Consider the following 20,996-nt stretch of genomic DNA (forward strand, 5'->3'; position numbering starts at 1 on the left):
GCCTTAAGGGTTTCCCAGACTCTTTTGGTTCATAGATAATGTTTGGTCGATGGGCATGAGCGCTGCATGCATTTGTTTGAATGTTATGAGTGTAAGAAGTTGAAGAATAAGACTGAGATGAAGATTTGTCATGTTATAGTGTACAATTTACTCAATAAATCGTGAAAAAAATATGTGTACATAGAAGTACAATCAAGAAATGAAAGTAGGATTAAAAAATAAATTATGATACAAACCGATAATTGTTTGGATGGCGGTGGGTTGCGAAACAAATCTATAGGTGGAGGGGGTATGGATATTGTGGGCATAATTGGTTTTTGGTACACCTACAGGGGGTACCCAGATGATGAGAAATTTTCACTACAGTGTCACCGTAGGGGGATTTCCAATTGGGGTTCAGGTGGTCTTTTAGGGACCCCTTTACAATTCCGTTGGTCTCTTCTCCTGGAGCCTATGGTCTCCCTCAGTGATTGACTATCATCAGGGCCGGCGCAACCCACTCAGCGAGGGATGCAAAGCAGGTAGGCGCCGACCAGTAGAGGCGCTTTTCCTGCTCCGCACCCTGCTGCTCCTGCCGGCTGCCACTGCCTGTCACACGCCATGACAGACAGAGGCGCCGGTAACATTATGCTCTCAGCCGCGCCGATGATGTCCTGCACGAGGGTCAGGGGAGGCAGAGCAGAGGAATGTGATCTGCAGAGGAAGGCTCTGCAGTACTTCTAGGAGCCACTAGATGCTCCCATGTGATCCCACTGTGTGGAACTGGGGCCTTATCAGTGGTGAGAGAGAGAGGCTGTCCGGGACCCTACAGAAGAGGAGCTGCCTGCCTTACTGACTGAGTGAGTTTGTTTTTATGTCTGTCTGTCTATAGCTATCAATCTCTCTCCCCCTCTCTCTCTCCCTCTGTCTATACCTGTCTCTGTGTGACACTCTCTCTCCCTCTCTCTGTCTATACCTGTCTCTGTGTGACTCTCTCTCTGTCTCTCTCTCTCTCTCTCTCTCTGTCTATACCTGTCTCTCTCTGTCTATACCTGTCTCTGTGTGACTCTCTCCCTCTCTCTGTCTCTCTCTCTCTCTGTCTATACCTGTCTCTCTCTGTCTATACCTGTCTCTGTGTGACTCTCTCTCTGTCTATACCTGTCTCTGTGTGACTCTCTCTCTCTCCCTCTCTGTCTATACCTGTCTCTGTGTGACTCTCTCCCTCTGTCTATACCTGTCTCTCTCTGTCTATACCTGTCTCTGTGTGACTCTCTTCCTCTCTCTGTCTCTCTCTCTCTCTGTGTCTATACCTGTCTCTCTCTGTCTATACCTGTCTCTGTGTAACTCTCTCTCTCTCCCTCTCTCTCTCTCCCTCTGTCTATACCTGTCTCTGTGTGACTCTCTCTCCCCCTCTCTATTTCTCTCTGTCTATATCTATCTCTGCCTTCCTGCCTCGCTCTCTCTCTCTCTGTCTATACCTGTCTCTGATTGACTCTCTCGCTCCCTCCCTCTGGGGTAGATTTATTATCATGTCCCTAATGTTCATTATGCTGCTAGCCTCGCTTCACCACTTTTTCGTGGTGAAGCAGACCCCAGTTCGCCCGAATGTACTGTATCATACCTTACGTTTTCGTTATGGGAAGTGCGTTATCCCCACTCAACCAGGATACGCTGTCTCCCATAACGGATGTGCGCTTTTCCCCGGCTGTGTGTTCTGCCCATGCGCCGGTTTCCCTGACCGGCACTGGGACAGCTTATGCTTAAAAAAAAAAGGTTTGCTGGCAGAGTAGCGTAGCGCTGTGAAGTAGCACTAGCGGGTGTCAGGACAGCGGCAGAATTAGCATTTTTTTTATGGGCTATGGAAAGGAAGGCGCAAAATTTTAGGTTGCAGGGAGGCGCCAGACACCCTAGCACCGGCCCTGACTATCATTAAGGGAGACCGTAAGCTCAAGGAGAAGAGACCTACAGGATTGTAAAGGGTCCCTAAAAGACCACCTGGACCCCAATTGGGAATCCCCCTATGGTGACAATGTGACCGTGACACTTTAGTGAAAATCCCATCAATTAAGGGCCCCATGTAGGTGTAACAAACACCAATTATGCCCACAATATCCATACCCCCACCTATAGATTTGTTTCACAACCCACCCCATCCAAATAATTATCAGTTTGAATCAGAACTTATTTTTTAACCCTACTTTAATTTCTTGATTGTACTTCTAAGTACACTTACATTTTTTTCACGATTTATTGAGTAAATTGTACACTTTGTAACATGGCAATTCTTTTTCTCAGTCTTATTCTTCAACTTCTTACACTCAAACCTTATCAATGCACCCATTGATGATTGTGATGGCTGGATCAGTGGATTGGCTCAGCGGGTGTAGGAAAGAATTTGGCCCATTGCACCCATTCCCAGTGGGGCATTACAGTGGTTCGGGTAGCGCTCGTCGCGTCATGACATCATGTGGCCAGGCCCGTGGACCTGCTCCCACACTCAGGGGCTGCCCCACTGTTTGGTAGAGATGCCCGGTGCATGTGCTTTACAGATCCCCAGACCTCAGAGACTGCTGCAGGTTCGGTGAGGGGAGTGGCAGTGGCAGGGAGCAGTGAATTTTTAATTAATTATGGCTGGGTAAGTAACGTCCACCCCAGTCCCTTCGCACTCATCGCCTGTAATTACACACCCTAGAAACTGTACAATTTGAAAGTATAGAAATGGAGGTGTGGCCACGTCCCTTTCTGATTTTGTACCGATTTCTGACCCTCAGATGTTGGATGATATGTCATACAGTAGGTGCTAAATCTCAGGAGTGGATGTTGAATTCAACAACAAATACAAGTTATCAATTTTAGAGTTTCAAACAACAACACCACACCTGATTTCATTGCCGTCATTGAGTATCAATGCAAACACATTCTAACATTATGGTGGAATCTATAACAAATTACAATCTTAGGTCTTTGGCACAGCATATTGTAAGATGACATTTTTCAGCAATTTTGGAATTAAAGAAACCCCAAGGGTTTCCCGGGCAACGCCGGGCGGGTCAGCTAGTATCTAAATAAATAAGACATCTTAGAATGGTTATGATGCTGCAGTGGTGATAACACACACTCACCTATACGGCAACAATTTTTGTTACCTCACCTTCACAACCCACACCGTTGTATTAGAACACTGAATTAGAATACCACCCTGATGGGCAATGCCCAGGAGGAGACTACGAATATCCAGGGACAGAGCAGGAAATATGTTAATGCCTAGTAGAGACTTCATACCCAGGGATAGTAGCTTTTCTTTCCGATTTATCTCCTTATATAGACATCGGACCCTGGTTTCACCAGGGAAGTAAAAGCAAAGCAAAACGTGACGTTCCACCTAAGCTGACACAGGGTAATGCACTGATGACTCCGAGCTACCCCAATTATGGATAATTGACCCCCTCCCTGTCCGGCACTGAGAGAGTCCTGATATATTCTCTGTTACTTACAGCGATAGTTCTAACCCTATTCTTGGCCACCTAGTCTAGGCCATACTCAGGCCAGCTGAGCAGTGCAGACCTCCTTAGATAAAGTCTATGACAAATTGTACCACTACATGATTGTAAATGTATATATGATCTGTACCACTGCATGTTCATACGTATGTATACATTTTGTAATTGTTTTGGAAAAATGAAATAAAGATTTAAAGTAAAAAAAAATCATTCCAAGCCCACTTAAAAGTTCTTAAATATGATACTGGTCTCATGTAAATGAGTCTGTTGGTTCCGAAGATATATCTGGTTAAACGATATAGCTGATAAAAGAGGGGGGTTCTCTCCCCTTCACACCAGAAAATGCAGGGACTAGGCTGGTGTAAAAAGGGCCAGCCTGGGAATGTCCCTGCATGATCCTGGGACCATATTCCCGGGTAACTCCCTGCATTTTCTGGTGTGAAAGGAGTATTATTACAAATAGCCGGGACCTGCAGTGCTCTGAATACAACCGGACAGCCCCCCGCTCTCTGCCTGGCTGTCATTTCTGCCTGGCGGCAGCTGTCCCCCAGTTACCGTGAGCATGTATTCCCCCTTGACAATGAGCATGTAATCCCATATGGCAACGAACATGGAACCCCTGGCAATGAGCACGTAGGTAAGCAGCACTTATGTAGCATCATTTTTAATTGGCATTATGGTGTTTGGCATAATAAATAATGGAAATTATGGTGTGTGGCTTAACATGTAATGGGCATTATGGTGTACATTTTTAATGCACACCTTTGGTGCGCAATGTCCCTGTTTGAAAAGCATATTGTGAATGTTGGCTCAATTGATTTGGTATAGTGTGTATTTTGGCTCAATCCATGTGGAAAAATATGAATTTTGCCTTAATCTGTGAGGCATAACATGAATTTTGACTCAGTCAGTGTGAGTTTTGGCTAATTCCATTTGGCATAATGTCTAAGAGGCCAGTACAGTATAAGGGGGCTACTATTGTGTTGCCTGTTTTGTATAAGGGGTATATGGTGTGGTAAACCACATAAAAGGTGCTGAAATGTTGTCTACCAAGGTTTGGCTTTTAGTAATTTTTTAGAACTGGAATGCCGCCTCACCGCTCAAGTATCTTAGGACATCAGCATCCTGCGGGTGCATCTTTGGAGGGCACCTGGCAATATATCTCCCTGCATCCTGGGAGTGTCAGAATTTGTAATTATATATATATATATATATATATATATATATAAACATATAGCCGGCACTCTTCCAATATTGCAGCTTAGACCCGGTGCCCACCAATACCCCGGTGACCAAGACAGGGGAGCTGTATACAATACCACGTGTAGGTGTCACTCAGGCCAATAAAAAGACAGAAGCGGCGTTTGCTTTATCAATGTTACATTTGCGGAACGCAAATTTCATCAGGATACAAGCCAAAAGAAGTGAATGCGGTGCTCACCTTATACCCCCCGGTACAGCATGTCCTGATGTCATCACCGTGCGTCTCGGGGCTGACCGACCGCCGGCGTCGCCTGTCTGCCGCATCACCGCGTCAGCGGTGACATCATGACGTCATCACGCTCCAGCCGTGGTCACCTGACTCGTCCCCGGACCGTGCTACGGGACAGGAGTATGCTGTAACCAAGGAGACAATAATAAACAAACATAACCAAAGTGCAAGTGCAATAAAAACATAGAAAATACATAAAATGCACGGCAATTCATACTGTAATAAACATTGATGTAACCTGTAAATCGTGTGCCTAGAAATATATCAATGACACCGATGTATTAAATTATGAATTCTTACAATAGCATCACAGCCTATTAGATAGCCAATGCATCTAAAAAGTCCAAATACAAGAGAACTAGTTATCTAAGGGTATAAACAAGGAGCTGTACAGAAGATGAAGCAGGATAAGGCAACAACATAATATATGTTGAATAGATATGTAGGCCCTAGTCGTGAGATAGAAGAGTAATTTAATATAATCTTAGAAAAAACAAGACAAGGGTACTGTCTCGTTTAAGCCTTTAGGGTGGATTACATTTAGGCGGTGAATCCACCTTGCCTCGCAACGTAGCAAGGCAGCACCCCTATCGCCACCCTGAATGGATGGTTTGACATGATCGATCATGCGATAACGTAGGCTTGGTAGACTATGCCTAGCCTCGACGAAATGTCGGTGTTAGGATCCGCCTCCAGCGGATCTGTGTTATGCGCAGATTCACATATTCTGTGTGTAGTTTCATGTTCTCCCTGGGTTTATCCCAGCCTGTGTGTGTGTTTACTCGCTGGTGGCATCCAGTGGTCAGCCTGGGCCATTGCAGCTCACTTTCAGTGCTGTGTGTTCTGGACTCAGGTGTCCTTGATTAGGCTCCTAGCCTGCAGTGCACACCTTTAGGCAATGTGTAATCAGCACCACATTGTGCTCACTATAAAGAGTCTCTGCTCACACACTCCGGTGCCAGTTATAGTATTCAGTTGCATTGTAGTCCACTCTGTCCTGCTTCAGTCAGCGTTCTGTCAGCCTATGTCAGAGTGTGTTCCTGGTCCTGGTTCCTGTTGGGAGCCTTCCTATTGCTCCACGCCTGTCCTGCCCTGCCTGGTTTGGTCCTGCTGAGTCTGGGATTCAGCTTGTCTGCCCGGCTGTACACTCATCTGCCCAAGAGATCTGCAAGTGGTGGTCTGGGACTCCGTCATCTTCTCAGATAAGTCAGGGGTTACCCTGTCTTTCTCCTTATGCAGTTTTGACACACGGTGTCACTGGGCATGATAGTCATTTCTTTATATAACATCTCATTAGCATTGTTGCCATTTAATTATATAACATCTCATTAGCATTGTTGCCATTTCATTGTATATCATCCCACTTGCATTGTTACCAGTCAGTGTCACCTGCTCAGCCCGTATTTCTTTTGGGTTTCTGGGAGTTCCCCGACATAGGGTATTAGTTAGCTTGTCCCCTTGCTCTCTCCTGGTCTTGGTGGGCGCGTTGTCACTCTTAAGACCAGGTGGCATCGGGGTTGGAGACAGACTAACTGTCTCCTTCGAACGCGGCTATTATTGGCGAAGCCTAGTTCTGCACGCGCCCGCCAACTCCAGTCTGAGGCAACGGAGGTAGGTCGGCGGAGACTCTCCCAGAACCCTTACATTATAACTGGCCATAACAGATAAACTCTGGAGCTGAGTTCTGCCCTCTCAGTCCAGCAGTTTTTTTTTGCCTTGTCACAGTCGTTTTTTGCCTTGTCACAGTCTTGTCTTGTCACAGTATTTTTTGCCCTGTCTCAGTGTTGTGTCATAGTCTTTTGCACAGTAACCTTGTACGGCCATATCATGCAGGCCATGCAAGAGTCATTAGCGGCCCTAAATCTGGCGTTTAATACCTTTAAATCTGGGCGGTTGGAGATTTTGCAGCAGTCCCTACTGCAGCTGCAAAAACTCCTCACTGAAATATTTCTGATCCTTCCCGAGGTCACTGGGGTTAATTCAGCCCCTAATGAGACCCTGTCTAAAGAGTTATTAGGCAGCGAGTCCATAAACCCGGAGGTTCAGGAGAAGCATAAAAGTGTTCGACGGCCAAAACTTTCGCTGGAGGAGCGTCAGCGGCGTAGAGACCTGAATTTATGCTTGTACTGTGGAGATTCAGGCCACTATCTCCAGGCTTGCGGATTGTGCAGGCCTGGTGGTGGCGATAGGGTGTCTCCTCTGGCCAAGTCAGGGCAGGTTGTCAGATCTATGCCTGTCTTCACTGTGGCAGAGGAGCGCTCTGAGTCTCCCAGTAAAAGCACTCTGTTTAATACCGTTGGTCTAAGTGCTGGGAGACCTCATTTTGAGTTTAAGAATCAGCAGAGGAGGTGCTCCCCGCATGATGGTATTTCTGCTAACATTAAGCCAGAGTTGCAAACCCTTAAGGGGAAAGCCCAGGTGATTGACTCAGATGCCGGGGGCTCGCCGAGCCAGTCTAATGCCGGGGGCCCGCCGAGCCGGTCTGATGCCGGGGGCCCGCCGAGCCGGTCAGATGCCGGGGGCCCGCCGAGCCGGTCAGATGCCGGGGGCCCGCCGAGCCGGTCTGATGCCGGGGGCCCGCCGAGCCGGTCTGATGCCGGGGGCCCGCCGAGCCGGTCTGATGCCGGGGGCCCGCCGAGCCGGTCTAATGCCGGGGGCCCGCCGAGCCTGTCAGATGCCGGGGGCCCGCCGAGCCTGTCAGATGCCGGGGGCCCGCCGAGCCTGTCAGATGCCGGGGGCCCGCCGAGCCTGTCAGATGCCGGGGGCCCGCCGAGCCTGTCAGATGCCGGGGGCCCGCCGAGCCTGTCAGATGCCGGGGGCCCGCCGAGCCGGTCTGATGCCGGGGGCCCGCCGAGCCGGTCTGATGCCGGGGGCCCGCCGAGCCGGTCTGATGCCGGGGGCCCGCCGAGCCGGTCTGATGCCGGGGGCCCGCCGAGCCGGTCTGATGCCGGGGGCCCGCCGAGCAGGTCTGATGCCGGGGGCCCGCCGAGCCGGTCAGATGCCGGGGGCCCAAGGGCCGAAGCCCCGAGTGGGGTTCAAGCCGGTGTCGCCCCAGAAGGGGTTCAGGCCGATGCAGCCCCAAAGGGGGGTCAGGCCTGTGTCGAGGCCGCAGCCCCGAGTGGGGGCCCGGAGGCGGCAGCCCCGAGTGGGGGCCCGGAGGCGGCAGCCCCGAGTGGGGTCCCGAAGTGCGCAGCACCGAGTGGGGTCCCGAAGTGCGCAGCCCCGAGTGGGGTCCCGAAGTGCGCAGCCCCGAGTGGGGTCCCGAAGTGCGCAGCCCCGAGTGGGGTCCCGAAGTGCGCAGCCCCGAGTGGGGTCCCGAAGTGCGCAGCCCCGAGTGGGGTTCAAGTTGTTGTCGCCCCAGAAGGGGTTCAAGTTGTTGTCGCCCCAGAAGGGGTTCAAGTTGTTGTCGCCCCAGAAGGGGTTCAAGTTGTTGTCGCCCCAGAAGGGGTTCAAGTTGTTGTCGCCCCAGAAGGGGTTCAAGTTGTTGTCGCCCCAGAAGGGGTTCAAGTTGTTGTCGCCCCAGAGGGGGTTCAAGCCTGTGTCGCCCCAGAGGGGGTTCAAGCCTGTGTCGCCCCAGAGGGGGTTCAAGCCTGTGTCGCCCCAGATGGGGACTCTGTCCATCCAGTCCCTAAGAGGGATTCTGATTGTCCTGTCTCAGAGCAGAGTTCCAGCCATGTCGGTAAAATGGAGGGACCATCTGTTGGTCTTTTTGGTGCTGCCCAGCCAGAGTTTCACTATAGTGCTGCCCACTTAGAAGTATGTCACAGTGCTGATCAGCCAGAGACTCATCATAGTGCTGCCCAACCAGAAAGACCATCAGACTTGAAAGAGGTCATAACCTCTAAGGGGGTCCCTAAAGTCTCAGCCTCAAGGGCCATAATTCCAGCTATACAGTCCAGTCAGTTAGCTGATAATGAAGTTACTGTTGATGCCTTGAACGATATCTCTACATCTATAGTTTTTGATGGGGACCTAACCCAATTTGTTGCGCTCACTAACCATTTTGTCACTATTTTGGAGTCCAGACCATTTTTAGGTATCACTTCAGATAATGTGGTGCTCTATTTAATTTACTGCTTCAGAGGTGAACCTTTCGAATGGGCATGCAAATTTTTTGAATCTGAGGATCCCATTCTTAAGAATCTCCCAGCATTCAGTGATGCTGTAGTGAAAAAATTTGGTCCCAATAAAAGTGGTTCAGATGCCTCTGGGCCGACCATCTTGTCTGCAGAGACTCCATGTTTAGGAGAGTCAATACAAAGGGCCCAGCCCATAGCTATTACCACTGGGTGTGCCTTTTTGTCTCCCTCTTACAGAGATCTTCCTGAATTATTACCACCTAGAGCACTGGTATCCAGGTTTGATGCTTTCTCAGATTCAGACTCAGAATTTGTGTCTGAGATTGATGGGTATCCGGTGTATACAGGCCCTATGGTTTATGAAGAAGCCTGTTTAAAACCAGGGACATCTTCTCGTACCAAACATTCTAAGAGAAGGAAAAAGAAGTATATGCACTGACCTTTTGCTTTGTCCTGTTTGTCATATTTGTTGTCTGGTCTTGTTGTGTCCGAAGGCCACCTTTGAGAGGGGGGCACTGTTACAAGCTGCAGTCACAGCTTGTTCCTGTTTGTTGGTTGATACCCCCATTCCAGGGTTTGGTATTCTCCATGTAGTGGAGAACCTGGTATTGGGGTCCCTTGACCCCTCTTCAAGGGGGGGGTACTGTTAGGATCCGCCTCCAGCGGATCTGTGTTATGCGCAGATTCACATATTCTGTGTGTAGTTTCATGTTCTCCCTGGGTTTATCCCAGCATGTGTGTGTGTTTACTCGCTGGTGGCATCCAGTGGTCAGCCTGGGCCATTGCAGCTCACTTTCAGTGCTGTGTGTTCTGGACTCAGGTGTCTTGATTAGGCTCCTAGCCTGCAGTGCACACCTTTAGGCAATGTGTAATCAGCACCACATTGTGCTCACTATAAAGAGTCTCTGCTCACACACTCCGGTGCCAGTTATAGTATTCAGTTGCATTGTAGTCCACTCTGTCCTGCTTCAGTCAGCGTTCTGTCAGCCTATGTCAGAGTGTGTTCCTGGTCCTGGTTCCTGTTGGGAGCCTTCCTATTGCTCCACGCCTGTCCTGCCCTGCCTGGTTTGGTCCTGCTGAGTCTGGGATTCAGCTTGTCTGCCCGGCTGTACACTCATCTGCCCAAGAGATCTGCAAGTGGTGGTCTGGGACTCCGTCATCTTCTCAGATAAGTCAGGGGTTACCCTGTCTTTCTCCTTACGCAGTTTTGACACACGGTGTCACTGGGCATGATAGTCATTTCTTTATATAACATCTCATTAGCATTGTTGCCATTTAATTATATAACATCTCATTAGCATTGTTGCCATTTCATTGTATATCATCCCACTTGCATTGTTACCAGTCAGTGTCACCTGCTCAGCCCGTATTTCTTTTGGGTTTCTGGGAGTTCCCCGACATAGGGTATTAGTTAGCTTGTCCCCTTGCTCTCTCCTGGTCTTGGTGGGCGCGTTGTCACTCTTAAGACCAGGTGGCATCGGGGTTGGAGACAGACTAACTGTCTCCTTCGAACGCGGCTATTATTGGCGAAGCCTAGTTCTGCACGCACCCGCCAACTCCAGTCTGAGGCAACGGAGGTAGGTCGGCGGGGACACTCCCAGAACCCTTACAGTCGGGCAACCGGTTGATCGCTGGTACCAGACACAAGAGCAGCTTTGATTGCCGAGCAGTGCCCTGCCATCCGCTCTTTAAATTTTCTGGTGGTTTTGCCAATGTAGACAAGACCACAGGGGCATATAATTTGATAAATGACAAAGCTGCTTTCACATGTTAGATGGTGTCGAATCTGATATATATTGCCATCATGTGGATGATGGAATTTGTCACCAGTGATTAAAAATTTACACGTTGTGCACTTACACTTAAAGCAACCCCATTTTTTTGCTGTAAAAATTTTTTTGACTGCCCTTTCTGATTTAACTAAGATGTCTCTTAAATTTCTTGGTCTAGAGAAGCAAGGTAACAATTTGGTGTTTTCTAACCCTAATGCTGGGTCTGACTGTACCATGCGCCAATTGGTTTTGGCAATTTTATTAATTTTTTCTGAGTGTACATTATACTGGCATACCCATGGAATTATGGGTGTCATGTTGTTCTTTCTTTTCTTGGTGTTACCAGATAACAACTGCTCACGTGGGATGGAAAGTGCCTTAGTTTTGGTATTTAGCAAATCACGTAAGTGGTACCCCCTCTCGACAAATTGTATGATTAAATCATCGATTTGGGTGGAGGCTGTATCAATATTGCTGTTGATACGTAGTATCCGCAGCATCTGCGAATACGGTAGACTCAGTTTAAATTTAGTAGGGTGAAAACTTCGATTATGCAAAAAAGTATTACGGTCGGTGTCCTTCATGAACACGGTTGTGTCAATTTTGCCAGCTTCTACAGAGATTCTAACATCTAAAAAATCGATGTTGGTTTGATGCATCTGATATGTAAATTTAACAGGACTGGTACTCTTATTGTGGGTTTGCATGATCGTGTCAAACTCCTCACTTGTGCCACACCAAAAAATAAGCAGATCATCTATGTATCTTGTAAATAAATTTTTTTTAGCAGAGATCTGTGGGTTTGAAAAAAAGAGTTTGTCTTCAACTTCGAACATGAAGATGTTCGCGTATGTTGGCGCCACCGAGGAACCCATAGCGCATCCACGAGTTTGTAGAAAAAACTCGTTATAAAAAAGAAAAAAAATTCTTTGTTAGGATGATTTCCAGCTAATTTATGATGATCGATGTTGATTCCTCATCATATTTCCCAGAGGCAAGTAGAAGTCTCTTCACAGCCATGATCCCTTCATTGTGTGGAATCACTGTGTACAAACTTGAGACATCGGCTGTAATTAGCCATAACTCTTCAGGCAGTGGTCCAAGTTGTATCAATTTTTGCAACAGTGACGTGGTGTCTAATAAGAAATGGGGATGGGTAGTAATTAATGGCTGTAAGAGAGAGTCCAGGAGAACTGAAGTGGGCTGGAACAATGACCCGCGGGCCGATATTATTGGTCGTCCTGGTGGTGGAAGTCCCTTATGAACTTTGGGCAGTGTGTAGATCAAAGGCACCAAAGGAAATTGAGGGATAAGTAGGTCAAATACTTCTTCCGTAATAATAGCCGCATCTTTAGCAAATAATAATGCTTCACGGAGTTCTCTGGTGAAGATTGGAGTAGGATCTCCTTTTAATTTAATGTACACACCTGGTTCGGACAGTTGTTTCTGGATCTCAGTCCGATAATCAGTGATGTCCTGCAGGACAATCACCCCGCCCTTGTCTGCAGGACGGATAACCAGGGAATTATTTTTGCTCAATGATGCCAATGCTCGGCGTTCATCCAGTGTGAGGTTCTGGTGAACGGTCTGTTCTGATCTTTTAAGTCCAGTGGTGTCCTTTTCAATCAGTCTCATGAAAGTCTTAATGCTTGCATTATTCGACAGAGGGTTGAAATTGGACGGTTTCTTAAACTGCTTTAATTTTTCTGGAATTGGTGGTTGGGTCGTTGGTGGCGTAATTTGGTTGTTAAAAAATTCTTTAAGTTTTAATTTTCTTTGAAGCTTTTGTCTCTCTACTTGACAGCGTAGGTCGTCGAAATCTTGCGTTGGTATATAGGACAGACCTTTAGACAAAAGTGAAGTCTCCGCTGATGACAACTCATGGCTCGATAAGTTGAAGATTAGTTCCTTTTGCCAGTCGCTGGCGGTTTTTTTTGTATTTTGCTTTCCGCTTCCACTGGCCTCCCCTTCGGGTTGGTTGTTTTTTGGCGGACTGCGGGTTCGGGTGACCATACTGAGAGGTGCATTGGGTCCTCTTCGTCTCCGTACTCGTCTATCCCCATCACTGGCAGAGCTGTTTCCTTCTGCCGATGTATCTGTGTCGACGACAGACTTTGGGTATCTCTGTCGATGGAAAAATGGGGGACGTCTTCTGCCTTCACCTGAGTGATCACCTGAAAGCCATTTGTAGACCTGATGATTTTCATAGTCTTTATTCACCTTCATCATCTTCTCTTGTTTAAATTTGATCAGATCCTTCCTGTAATTGGTCACCTGATTGTTGAGCTTTTCTATCCAATTGGTATCTGCATCGGACATCAAATTGGGTAGGTTGATTTTTTCAAACGCCTCAATTTTAGTTTTAGATAATGCAATTTCCTTATTTGAATGCTCTATTACTAGAAGCATTAAGTCTGAGGAGCACTTATTTAAGATTGAGACCCACTTGCAACAAAATCCCGGATCATAGCGTCCGATTGTGGGACAGTTGCATACGCGGAAACCGCGTGGGATTTTGTTCTGTCTAAAATAGTCGCTCAAGGTTATTGCATGTAATTGATAGTCAATTTCGCATTTTTTTAGCTTCAACAGCTCATTATATATTAATTCTGGTGTATTTGCTTCCACCAGCTCCACCAACTGCTGCGTGTTCAGGATGCCTTCAGTGTCAGATTCAGAGTAACTAAAAAACTCCTGGATCGGGACTAATAGTGCATTGAACTGCTCCTGTTCAGGCCCTTGAGAGGCAGCCATGGTTCAAGCAATGTATTTGTACACCAAAAAACACACAGGACCAATAATCACCCGTGCAGTGCTGTCCCACGGTGATGTTTGAAAAAACACACAAGCAGGAAGGAAATCCGTTTAAAATTGTATCGGGTATGATGATTCCAAACAAAGAAAAATAATTAGTGCATGTGCCTTGCTCCGGAACAGCCTTGCAGTCAGCTGTCACAAATGTATTTAAACATATAGCCAGCACTCTTCCAATATTGCAGCTTAGACCCGGTGCCCACCAATTCCCCGGTGACCAAGACAGGGGAGCTGTATACAAGACCACCAGAAAATTTAAAGAGCGGATGGCAGGGCACCGCTCGGCAATCAAAGCTGCTCTTGTGTCTGGTACTAGCGATCAACCGGTTGCCAGACATTTCATCGAGGCTAGGCATAGTCTACCAAGCCTACGTTATCGCATGATCGATCATGTCAAACCATCCATTCGGGGTGGCGATAGGGGTGCTGCCTTGCTACGTTGCGAGGCAAGGTGGATTCACCGCCTAAATGTAATCCACCCTAAAGGCTTAAACGAGACAGTACCCTTGTCTTGTTTTTTCTAAGATTATATTAAATTACTCTTCTATCTCACGACTAGGGCATACATATCTATTCAACATATATTATGTTGTTGCCTTATCCTGCTTCATCTTCTGTACAGCTCCTTGTTTATACTCTTAGATAACTAGTTCTCTTGTATTTGGACTTTTTAGATGCATTGGCTATCTAATAGGCTGTGATGCTATTGTAAGAATTCATAATTTAATACATCGGTGTCATTGATATATTTCTAGGCACATGATTTACAGATTACATCAATGTTTATTACAGTATGAATTGCCATGCATTACAATGCATTTTATGTATTTTCTATGTTTGTATTGCACTTGCACTTTGGTTATGTTTGTTTATTATTGTCTCCTTGGTTACAGCATACTCCTGTCCCGTAGCACGGTCCGGAGACGAGTCAGGTGACCACGGCTGGAGCGTGATGACGTCATGATGTCACCACTGACGTGGTGATGCGGCAGACAGGCGACGCCGGCGGTCGGTCAGCCCCGGGACGCACGGTGATGACATCAGGACATGCTGTACCGGGGGGTATAAGGTGAGCACCGCATTCACTTCTTTTGGCTTGTATCCTGATGAAATTTGCATTCCGCAAATGAAACGTTGATAAAGCAAACGCCGCTTCTGTCTTTTTATTGGCCTGAGTGACACCTACACGTGGTATTGTGTGTGTGTGTGTGTGTGTGTGTGTGTGTGTGTGTGTGTATATATATATATATATATATATATATATATATATATATATATATATATATATATATATATGCAAATAGCTAAGTGGACCCTGTGCTAATACACAAGTACCATATAATAATTAGTTGAAAGTATTTACACAAATAGACACACCCATTAGCAGACCACCCAACCAGAACGCTGGTCACGCCCCCCGCATTATTAGGTGCTGGCCACAACCCCTATTATTGCGCATAATAGGCCCATATCATTTTCAGCTCCAGGCCCATTTAGACCTTAATCTGGCACTGGGTCTATGTGAACCCCCATATATATGTGTTCAAACTCCCAAGGCCACTGCTTGTGGTTCATTACAGTAAAGACAGGTATATGATATATCTGATATATCCAGTGCTGTGGTTACTGTAAGTGCATGTATCATAGCCTTAAATGAAGCAAAGATTTCTCAGTATATTGTACTTTGTCAGCTCTGTGTCAGTTAGATTTAGTAGTAGTAATAGAAAAGGTGTCTGTAAGAGAATCCTGTAAAGAATTTAAGCTCATCATTAGATCATAAACATATTGAATCAGCATTGTGGTAGCAATCATGCAACTCATTGTGGGGCTGTCAATAAAACTTTGGCTTAATTGAGTCCACGTATATTGGACTGTGCTGTAAATAAATGCAATAGGTACTGACTATGTGCTATTTGATAGTAAGAAATATGCAGAGCATAAACCAATGACTATAGGACTGTAATACTGTCATGACTGTAAAGTGAATTGATTTGTACTAAAATTTGTACTGTGTTGCAAATACTATGGGTTCTAAATAATATGCCTTGTTGTAAAATTTGGAAAAAACTATTTCTGCCTCAGATTTTAGAGGGCATTGTGGAATCCATGGAAGTTTTGGGCATCTCACTTCGGTTCAATATATATGTAACCTGCATGTCACTGTTCCATAGATGTTCAGAAACTTGTGACAAGATGAGTAATAAAAAACTTATCAAAATAATAATTGTTAATGCCTTGCGAGCATCACTCGTATGCTCTAACCCCATGAGAGTCCTCATATCGGTTAGTGCCTTCTGACAGCAGTCTCTCATGAATTCCTGTTTTTTTTTTTTTTTTTTTTTAACTTTCTTTATTGAAAATTTTTCAAAATTAAAGACAACATAGTTAGGCCATCAAAATGTACATTTTTACATGACATAATGTATAATGAAATATAACAGTCGGTACAATATACATCAACAATTCCACCTTATGTTCTGGAATTACTCTTTGTAGTTTAACAAGATATTCAAACTTTCCTATAGTACATGGTACCATTTTCAATTGACTTCATAATAGTGGAAGAGATACTACGCCTCCATTCTGAGTTTACAGACAAGGTGTCATCTTATCAACTCTTTAAGTCTATAGGGACAATAGCATAGGACAAACGGAAATAGCCTATAGACCTAGCCATACAAACAAGAGACGCAGACAGGGGGGTTGTCAAGAGTGGGGGTGGGGTGAAATGAAAGAGGTAGAGAGGGTAAAAAGGGAGGGGGTACTGGGAAGGGGAGGGGGGGTGGGGGGGTAGGATACAATGGAGATTCAATATCAAATCTTTCTTTGCTGTTCAATTTCTTTTGATATACAATTATAAATGTAATCTTGTCTAACTTTATGACTACAACACATAGTATCAAATATACATCAAAAAGGGTGGAATATCAAGGCATTCCACAATTAAGTCATCACAGTTGACTCTAGGAGAATCCCAAGCAAAGAGACTGTTAATCTGTTTTAAAAACCGACATATGAGATTTTACTGTAGGTTCTAAAGAGTCAATGTAGAGTGACCATTTTTTTAAAAATCTGATCGATACATGCGTCAAATCTAATTTTGCGTATCTTCTTTCAAAGTAGAGGATTTGCAGCATTTTTTGTTTAACTGCAGCTAGTTGCGGTGCTGTTTTTGCAGTCCAGTGGATGAGAATACATTTTCTAGCTATTGTTAGAACTAATATCAACAGTGGTATATTCTGTCTTGTGACTCCATCCATTTGCCATTTGTCAAAGGATAGACCCATAAGCGCTAATGGTTCCACATGGAAGCGTACATGAAACATATCAGAGAGGAAATTAATAACTTTGTGCCAGAAACGATTTATCTTATGACATTGCCACATCCAGTGTGCAAAATCAGCTTTAGCAACTCTACATTTAGGGCATTCACCTGTTTCTTCTGCTATGATATATTTGCATCTATGAGGGGTTATATATGCTCTGTGTAAAGTACGTATATGAACTTCCTGTAAATATGTCGATTGTAATGCTTTGGAGGAAATAGCACATAAACCGGTCAGATCTTCTATCTGAGTGATATAGGGTATATCAATGGCCCATTTATCTCTCAAAATCTTCCACTGGACGTGTTCTGTACACCGTCTCTTCACCAAGAGCATATATATGTATTTTACCTTGTACTTCTTTGTTTGTACAAAGTTTAGAAGTAGGTCAATTGAGGAAATCTGTGAAGGTAAGATGACTTGAGTTGGATCAGGAGCAGGGGCCTTTATTGAGGTCAAGAAATGTCTCACTTGGAAATACATAAACTGGTGTGTTCTGGGTAGGGAGTATTTCTGCACCAGATCTGTGAACGTAGAAATGGAGCCTCCAGGGTCGAAAATCTTATTTGACGTCTCCAGTTCTTTCTTTCGCCAGATGTTAAATGAAGCATTGATCAATGAGGGAGGAAATTATGGGTTACCCCATAGGGATATAAATTGGGACAGAAGAGGGTATCTATTACACACCTTGTTCATACCTATCCAATTTTTGTATGTATCCTGAAATAAAATATGTGATTTCACTTTCACAGGGATGTCTTTATATTTTGTTTGTATCAATGCACCTGGGGCGTATGGGTGGAAAGCAGCCCGATCCAAATCAGAATCAGTGTACGTGGATTTGCCTAGGATCCAGTCGCTAATATACCTAAAAAATATTGCAGAGGAATAGCTCTCCAAGTCTGGAAGACCTAAGCCACCCTCACTTCTAGGTGTTTGTAACTTCAATTTGGCAATTCTAGGACGTTTCCCTTGCCAGATGAATTTGGAAAATAATGAGTCCAAACGGGCCATACCTGATTTTTGCAATTGAATAGGAAGCATCTGCATAAAATAAAAAAGTTTAGGAAAGATTATTGAATTTATTATAGCTATCCTACCCAGTAAGGAGACGGGTAAATCCTTCCAGGCTGTCAGTTTTGTCGTGAGCTTAGTAATGACTTGGGAGAAATTTAATGAGTAAAGATTGGATAAATTAGCGCTTATTTGGATTCCCAAATATTTAAAGTGGGAGCTGGTGAAAGGAAAACGGAATATCCAGGTGTCGCAAATTGTGTTGGCTGGTTTTGCCTAGTAACAATATTTCGGATTTAGAAAGGTTCACCTTATACCCCGAGACCTGTCCAAAGGAGCCAATGAGATGCAGCAGCGCCGGTATGGAGATCGAGGGCTTGGAGACAAATATTAAAGTATCGTCTGCGAATAGAGCAATCTTAAGTTCCTCAGAGTTGATCTTGATGCCATGAATCAATGGGGAGGATCTAACCGCCACCGCCAAGGGCTCTATTGCAATTGCAAAGAGTAGGGGTGATAGAGGACAGCCCTGGCGTGTGCCCCTACCCAGTTTAAATTCAGGAGACGTAATTCCGTTACAGTATATTGTTGATTTCGGGGCTGTATATATCATTTGGATTATTTGTACAAATTTAGGGGGAAATCCAAATTGATGCAGTGTTCTAAAAATGTGTGGCCATAAGACAAGGTCGAATGCCTTCTCGGCATCCAATGTTAAAACCATCTGCTGCTCATTTTGAGATTCCGAGGAGGCATTCGACTGCTGGATGGCTGCCAGGACTCTGCGTTACGTTTGAGACCAAATGCCTGCCTGCTATAAAGCCGGTTTGGTCCTTGTGAATTATCCAAGGTAGGACCTGTTTCAATCTCTCTGCTAATATTTTTGCAAATAATTTATAATCAATATTTAGCAGAGAGATTGGGCGGTAAGAACCAGCTAAATTGAGGTTTCGGCCCTCCTTGGGTAGGACTTTTATAGTGGCATCAGAGAAGTAGGATGGAAGGGTTTCATGCTCCATTATATGATTAAAACATGCCGTCAATGGTTCAGCTATGTATTGTTCCATAAATTTAAAAAATTCATTTGCATACCCATCTGGGCCAGGCGCCTTAGCCAGTTTTAACTTTCTAATGGAACTCGTCACCTCCTCCAATGTGATAGGGGAAGTTAAAGTATTTTTAAGACTTTTGGGTACCTGTAAAAGGAATATAGTGCTCCAAAAGGATGGCAGGGGCGGTTGACCCTCGCCATCAATAGAAGGCGTCTCTGCACTCACTGACCCCTCCAAGACCTCTCGTGGGGGTGAATATAATTTCTCATAGAAAGCTCTCAGAATCTCTGCAGTTTGTGAGTCTAAATTTGTAAGAGAGCCATCCTCTTTAATCAAGGGATGTACCGTAATCTTTTTTCTCGAGCCCTGTAGAAGATTTGTAAGCATGGAGCCTTTTTTATTTCCAAACTTATAGAACTTGGAGTTAATGTTAAAAAGATACTTGTCACCTTGTGTCTTTAGGTATTCCTCAAAATGAATTTTTGCGACCTGGTATTCCCGCTTTGTCTCCTCAGTAGGTCCCTGTTTAAAAATCTGGTATTTTTCTGAAAGGTTAGTTTGTATTTCTGTGTACTTCTTGTTATATATTTTTTTACTGTTGATACATACGCTATAATTTCTCCTCTAATGACTGCTTTTGCAGCTTGCCAAAATAGGGTAGGGTTGGAATCCCTTACTTGAGCATTATCAGCTGTATAAGATTGCCATGCTTTGATCAATGCATCACGTAAGCCTTTAGACTGTATGAGGTGTGAAGGGAATTTCCAATTGGGTTTAACATAGTTTACTTTCGTAAGTTCAAGTTCAATAGACACCATACCATGGTCAGAAAGGACTGGAGAGGTTATTTTTGTGGATCTAACTTTTGGGAATAAGGGTTCTGCTATTAATATATAATCTATTCTTGAACAAGTCTTATGTGTTAGAGAAACACAAGTAAAATCCCTTTCAATTGGGTTTAAGGTTCTCCAGGTATCTATGAGATTGAGAGTTTTTAATATATAAGGGACGCCTATTTTTGGAAGGGATTTCTGTTTCTTGAAGGGTGGGGATCTGTCTAAATAATTTGAGGAAATGAGATTAAAATCTCCACACAATATTAGGGTGGTCGGGTCATATGAGTGGAGTTTAGCAAGTAATTCCGAGAAAAATGATTTTTTATATTGCGTTGGGGCATAAATATTCCCAATGTTTAAGGTGTAGTTTCCTATTGTTACATTTGTGAAGACATAGCGTCCGTTTGGATCTGAGGTAGTAGATATAACTTTTACTCCCAGGGATTTTCTAGCTAGTGTGATTACACCACATGATTTTGCATTAAGTGAGGCTGAGCCCAAAACCTCCCATCCCAGCATTTTTAATTTCTTGACCTCTTCTGGCATTAAATGTGACTCCTGCAAACAAATCAAGTCAACTTTTTGCTTGTTTAAATACATCAACAGTTTACGACGTTTAATAGGAGTGTGGATGCCTCTGATATTTAAAGTGCTAATATTGATAGACATTTTATAACACTTTCAAATATCTCCATTCAAACTGCCATTGTAATCCTGGGAAAACACAAATGGGAAGACACATAAGGGAAACATAAAACTCTGAGACACAGACAGGGGGAAGAAAGAACCTATATACATATGCAGCTTTTATAGCATATGCATCAGGGGACCTCCGGCAATGTATTGCTAAATGCAGGTGGAGGTGCACATAGCAATATTCTATAATTAACCGTAACAAGAAATATACTCTGTGAAACATTAGCGTCATTGCCATGTCCCTCGGCAGCTCTTTTATATAATAGAAAACTATTTAGATTTAACTCAGCAACCAAAACAATAATAACATAGCAATGTCTTTACCAATCAAAAAAGAGATGGGGGGGGGGGATACCTCAAACCACCTCCCAACCGAATCACCTAGATTCCTCCTGTTCCAAAAGGAATTAAGTCGATTCCATGAAATCTGTAATCA

Source organism: Crinia signifera, chromosome 5 (genome assembly GCF_055691185.1).
Source record: "Crinia signifera chromosome 5, ASM5569118v1, whole genome shotgun sequence".
Classification (NCBI taxonomy): domain Eukaryota; kingdom Metazoa; phylum Chordata; class Amphibia; order Anura; family Myobatrachidae; genus Crinia; species Crinia signifera.